Source organism: Oncorhynchus keta, unplaced genomic scaffold (assembly GCF_023373465.1).
Source record: "Oncorhynchus keta strain PuntledgeMale-10-30-2019 unplaced genomic scaffold, Oket_V2 Un_contig_23513_pilon_pilon, whole genome shotgun sequence".
Lineage (NCBI taxonomy): Eukaryota > Metazoa > Chordata > Actinopteri > Salmoniformes > Salmonidae > Oncorhynchus > Oncorhynchus keta.
This window is the reverse complement of record NW_026283420.1, coordinates 7,501-13,215: the sequence shown is the minus strand read 5'-3', so window position 1 is coordinate 13,215 and position 5,715 is coordinate 7,501. Positions and strand designations below refer to the sequence as shown.

The 5,715-nt window shown below is 51.2% G+C and overlaps 1 long non-coding RNA gene across 17 annotated transcripts in view; it reads left to right on the top strand.

The window, feature by feature from the left end:
- The first annotated feature begins 392 nt into the window (after positions 1-392).
- LOC127921770 (uncharacterized) overlaps positions 393-5,715 on the top strand; it is a 6,022-nt gene continuing 699 nt past the window's right edge. For 2 of the 17 annotated variants that reach the window (XR_008109531.1, XR_008109527.1), the window contains exons 1-3: positions 947-1,580; positions 2,095-2,158; positions 3,553-3,609. This is a non-coding gene — a long non-coding RNA (uncharacterized LOC127921770). The other 15 variants (XR_008109528.1, XR_008109523.1, XR_008109524.1 and 12 more) reach the window with 15 other exon arrangements.

The following is a 5,715-nucleotide window of genomic DNA, read 5'->3' as shown; positions in this document are numbered from 1 at the left end:
AGGAGGCAGGTAGTCTGAGTAGTTAGAGTGTAGAGGCAGGTAGTCTAGTGGTTAGGTGTAAGTGGTAGAGTAGTCTAGTGGTTAGAGTGTAGAGGTGGCAGGTAGTCTAGTGGTTAGAGTGTAGAGGAGGTAGGTAGTCTAGTGGTTTGAGTGTAGAGGAGGCAGGTAGTCTAGTGGTTAGAGTGTAGAGGAGGTAGGTAGTCTAGTGGTTTGAGTGTAGAGGGGAGGCAGGTAGTCTAGTGGTTAGAGTAGTCTAGTGGTTAGAGTGTAGAGGGAGGCAGGTAGCCTAGTGGTTAGAGTGTAGAGGAGGTAGGTAGTCTAGTGGTTAGAGTGTAGAGGAGGCAGGTAGCCTAGTGGTTTGAGTGTTAGCCTGGTGGTTAGAGTGTAGAGGAGGTAGGTAGTCTAGTGGTTAGAGTGTAGAGGAGGCAGGTAGTCTAGTGGTTAGAGTGTAGAGGAGGTAGGGTAGCCTAGTGGTTAGAGTGTAGAGGAGGTAGGTAGCCTAGTGGTTAGAGTGTAGAGGAGGCAGGTAGTCTAGTGGTTAGAGTGTAGAGGAGGTAGCCTAGTGGTTAGAGTGTAGAGGAGGCAGGTAGTCTAGTGGTTAGAGTGTAGAGGAAGGTAGGTAGTCTAGTGGTTAGAGTGTAGAGGAGGCAGGTAGCCTAGTGGTTAGAGTGTAGAGGAGGCAGGTAGCCTAGTGGTTAGAGTGTAGAGGAGGCAGGTAGCCTAGTGGTTAGAGTGTAGAGGTGGCAGGTAGCCTAGTGGTTCGAGTGTAGAGGAGGCAGGTAGCCTAGTGGTTAGAGTGTAGAGGAGGTAGGTAGTCTAGTGGTTAGAGTGTAGAGGAGGCAGGTAGTCTAGTGGTTAGAGTGTAGAGGAGGTAGGGTAGCCTAGTGGTTAGAGTGTAGAGGAGGCAGGTAGTCTAGTGGTTAGAGTGTAGAGGAGGCAGGTAGCCTAGTGGTTAGAGTGTAGAGGAGGCAGGTAGCCTAGTGGTTAGAGTGTAGAGGAGGCAGGTAGCCTAGTGGTTAGAGTGTAGAGGAGGCAGGTAGTCTAGTGGTTAGAGTGTAGAGGAGGCAGGTAGTCTAGTGGTTAGAGTGTAGAGGAGGTAGGTAGCCTAGTGGTTAGAGTGTAGAGGAGGCAGGTAGTCTAGTGGTTAGAGTGTAGAGGAGGCAGGTAGCCTAGTGGTTAGAGTGTAGAGGAGGCAGGTAGCCTAGTGGTTAGAGTGTAGAGGAGGTAGGTAGCCTAGTGGTTAGAGTGTAGAGGAGGCAGGTAGCCTAGTGGTTAGAGTGTAGAGGTGGCAGGTAGCCTAGTGGTTAGAGTGTAGAGGTGGCAGGTAGCCTAGTGGTTAGAGTGTAGAGGAGGCAGGTAGCCTAGTGGTTAGAGTGTAGAGGAGGCAGGTAGCCTAGTGGTTAGAGTGTAGAGGAGGCAGGTAGCCTAGTGGTTAGAGTGTAGAGGAGGCAGGTAGCCTAGTGGTTAGAGTGTAGAGGAGGCAGGTAGTCTAGTGGTTAGAGTGTAGAGGAGGTAGGTAGCCTAGTGGTTAGAGTGTAGAGGAGGTAGGTAGCCTAGTGGTTAGAGTGTAGAGGAGGCAGGTAGCCTAGTGGTTAGAGTGTAGAGGGGACAGGTAGCCTAGTGGTTAGAGTGTAGAGGAGGTAGGGTAGCCTAGTGGTTAGAGTGTAGAGGAGGTAGGGTAGCCTAGTGGTTAGAGTGTAGAGGAGGCAGGTAGCCTAGTGGTTAGAGTGTAGAGGAGGTAGGGTAGCCTAGTGGTTAGAGTGTAGAGGAGGTAGGGTAGCCTAGTGGGTAGAGGAGGCAGGTAGCCTAGTGGTTAGAGTGTAGAGGAAGGAGGTAGGTAGTCTAGTGGTTAGAGTGTAGAGGAGGCAGGTAGTCTAGTGGTTAGAGTGTAGAGGAGGCAGGTAGTCTAGTGGTTAGAGTGTAGAGGAGGTAGGGTAGCCTTGTGGTTAGAGTGTAGAGGAGGTAGGGTAGCCTAGTGGTTAGAGTGTAGAGCGGCAGGTAGTCTAGTGGTTAGAGTGTAGAGGTGGTAGGTAGCCTAGTGGTTAGAGTGTAGAGGAGGCAGGAAGTCTAGTGGTTAGAGTGTAGAGGAGGCAGGTAGCCTAGTGGTTAGAGTGTAGAGGAGGCAGGTAGCCTAGTGGTTAGAGTGTAGAGGAGGTAGGTAGCCTAGTGGTTAGAGTGTAGAGGAGGCAGGTAGCCTAGTGGTTAGAGTGTAGAGGAGGCAGGAAGCCTAGTGGTTAGAGTGTAGAGGAGGCAGGTAGTCTAGTGGTTAGAGTGTAGAGGAGGCAGGAAGCCTAGTGGTTAGAGTGTAGAGGAGGCAGGAAGCCTAGTGGTTAGAGTGTAGAGGAGGCAGGAAGCCTAGTGGTTAGAGTGTAGAGGAGGCAGGTAGTCTAGTGGTTAGAGTGTAGAGGAGGTAGGTAGCCTAGTGGTTAGAGTGTAGAGGAGGTAGGTAGCCTAGTGGTTAGAGTGTAGTGGCGGCAGGTAGTCTAGTGGTTAGAGTGTAGAGGTGGCAGGTAGCCTAGTGGTTAGAGTGTAGAGGAGGCAGGTAGTCTAGTGGTTAGAGTGTAGTGGTAGTCCAGTGGTTAGAGGGGCAGGTAGCCTAGTGGTTAGAGTGTAGAGGAGGCAGGTAGCCTAGTGGTTAGAGTGTAGAGGTGGCAGGTAGCCTAGTGGTTAGAGTGTAGAGGGGCAGGTAGCCTAGTGGTTAGAGTGTAGAGGAGGCAGGTAGAATAGTGGTTAGAGTGTAGAGGGGCAGGTAGCCTAGTGGTTAGAGTGTAGAGGGGGCAGGTAGCCTAGTGGTTAGAGTGTAGAGGTGGCAGGTAGTCTAGTGGTTAGAGTGTAGAGGAGGTAGGTAGCCTAGTGGTTAGAGTGTAGAGGAGGCTGGTAGCCTAGTGGTTAGAGTGTAGAGGAGGCTGGTAGCCTAGTGGTTAGAGTGTAGAGGAGGCAGGTAGTCTAGTGGTTAGAGTATAGAGGAGGTAGGGTAGACTAGTGGTTAGAGTGTAGAGGAGGTAGGTAGCCTTGTGGTTAGAGTGTAGAGGAGGTAGGGTAGCCTAGTGGTTAGAGTGTAGAGGAGGCAGGTAGTCTAGTGGTTAGAGTGTAGAGGTGGTAGGTAGTCTAGTGGTTAGAGTGTAGAGGAGGTAGGTAGTCTAGTGGTTTGAGTGTAGAGCAGGCAGGTAGTCTAGTGGTTAGAGTGTAGAGGAGGCAGGTAGTCTAGTGGTTAGAGTGTAGAGGAGGCAGGTAGTCTAGTGGTTAGAGTGTAGAGGAGGCAGGTAGTCTAGTGGTTAGAGTGTAGAGGAGGCAGGTAGTCTAGTGGTTAGAGTGTAGAGGAGGTAGGTAGCCTTGTGGTTAGAGTGTAGAGGAGGTAGGGTAGACTAGTGGTTAGAGTGTAGAGGAGGTAGGTAGCCTAGTGGTTAGAGTGTAGGGGAGGCAGGAAGCCTAGTGGTTAGAGTGTAGAGGAGGCAGGTAGACTAGTGGTTAGAGTGTAGAGGAGACAGGTAGCCTAGTGGTTAGAGTGTAGAGGCGGCAGGTAGTCTAGTGGTTAGAGTGTAGAGGTGGTAGGTAGCCTAGTGGTTAGAGTGTAGAGGCGGCAGGTAGTCTAGTGGTTAGAGTGTAGAGGTGGTAGGTAGTCTAGTGGTTAGAGTGTAGAGGAGGCAGGAAGTCTAGTGGTTAGAGTGTAGAGGAGGCAGGTAGCCTAGTGGTTAGAGTGTAGAGGTGGCAGGTAGCCTAGTGGTTAGAGTGTAGAGGAGGTAGGTAGCCTAGTGGTTAGAGTGTAGAGGAGGCAGGTAGTCTAGTGGTTAGAGTGTAGAGGAGGCAGGAAGCCTAGTGGTTAGAGTGTAGAGGAGGCAGGTAGTCTAGTGGTTAGAGTGTAGAGGCGGCAGGTAGTCTAGTGGTTAGAGTGTAGAGGTGGCAGGTAGCCTAGTGGTTAGAGTGTAGAGGAGGCAGGTAGTCTAGTGGTTTTGAGTGTAGAGGAGGCTGGTAGTCCAGTGGTTAGAGGGCAGGTAGCCTAGTGGTTAGAGTGTAGAGGAGGCAGGTAGCCTAGTGGTTAGAGTGTAGAGTTGGCAGGTAGCCTAGTGGTTAGAGTGTAGAGGGGCAGGTAGCCTAGTGGTTAGAGTGTAGAGGAGGCAGGTAGACTAGTGGTTAGAGTGTAGAGGGGGCAGGTAGCCTAGTGGTTAGAGTGTAGAGGGGGCAGGTAGCCTAGTGGTTAGAGTGTAGAGGAGGCAGGTAGTCTAGTGGTTAGAGTGTAGAGGTGGCAGGTAGTCTAGTGGTTAGAGTGTAGAGGAGGTAGGTAGCCTAGTGGTTAGAGTGTAGAGGAGGTAGGTAGCCTAGTGGTTAGAGTGTAGAGGAGGTAGGTAGCCTAGTGGTTAGAGTGTAGAGGAGGCTGGTAGCCTAGTGGTTAGAGTGTAGAGGAGGCTGGTAGCCTAGTGGTTAGAGTGTAGAGGAGGCAGGTAGACTAGTGGTTAGAGTATAGAGGAGGTAGGGTAGACTAGTGGTTAGAGTGTAGAGGAGGTAGGGTAGCCTTGTGGTTAGAGTGTAGAGGAGGCAGGTAGACTAGTGGTTAGAGTATAGAGGAGGTAGGGTAGCCTAGTGGTTAGAGTGTAGAGGAGGCAGGTAGTCTAGTGGTTAGAGTGTAGAGGTGGTAGGTAGTCTAGTGGTTAGAGTGTAGAGGAGGTAGGTAGTCTAGTGGTTTGAGTGTAGAGGAGGCAGGTAGTCTAGTGGTTAGAGTGTAGAGGAGGCAGGTAGTCTAGTGGTTAGAGTGTAGAGGAGGCAGGTAGTCTAGTGGTTAGAGTGTAGAGGAGGCAGGTAGTCTAGTGGTTAGAGTGTAGAGGAGGTAGGGTAGCCTTGTGGTTAGAGTGTAGAGGAGGTAGGGTAGCCTAGTGGTTAGAGTGTAGAGGCGGCAGGTAGTCTAGTGGTTAGAGTGTAGAGGTGGTAGGTAGCCTAGTGGTTAGAGTGTAGAGGAGGCAGGAAGTCTAGTGGTTAGAGTGTAGAGGAGGCAGGTAGTCTAGTGGTTAGAGTGTAGAGGAGGCAGGAAGCCTAGTGGTTAGAGTGTAGAGGAGGCAGGTAGTCTAGTGGTTAGAGTGTAGAGGAGGCAGGAAGCCTAGTGGTTAGAGTGTAGAGGAGGCAGGTAGTCTAGTGGTTAGAGTGTAGAGGCGGCAGGTAGTCTAGTGGTTAGAGTGTAGAGGTGGCAGGTAGCCTAGTGGTTAGAGTGTAGAGGAGGCAGGTAGTCTAGTGGTTAGAGTGTAGAGGAGGCTGGTAGTCCAGTGGTTAGAGGGGGCAGGTAGCCTAGTGGTTAGAGTGTAGAGGGAGGCAGGTAGCCTAGTGGTTAGAGTGTAGAGGTGGCAGGTAGCCTAGTGGTTAGAGTGTAGAGGGGGCAGGTAGGCTAGTGGTTAGAGTGTAGAGGAGGCAGGTAGACTAGTGGTTAGAGTGTAGAGGGCAGGTAGCCTAGTGGTTAGAGTGTAGAGGGGGCAGGTAGCCTAGTGGTTAGAGTGTAGAGGTGGCAGGTAGTCTAGTGGTTAGAGTGTAGAGGAGGTAGGTAGCCTAGTGGTTAGAGTGTAGAGGAGGCTGGTAGCCTAGTGGTTAGAGTGTAGAGGAGGCTGGTAGCCTAGTGGTTAGAGTGTAGAGGAGGCAGGTAGACTAGTGGTTAGAGTATAGAGGAGGTAGGGTAGACTAGTGGTTAGAGTGTAGAGGAGGTTGGTAGCCTAGTGGTTAGAGTGTAGAGGGGGC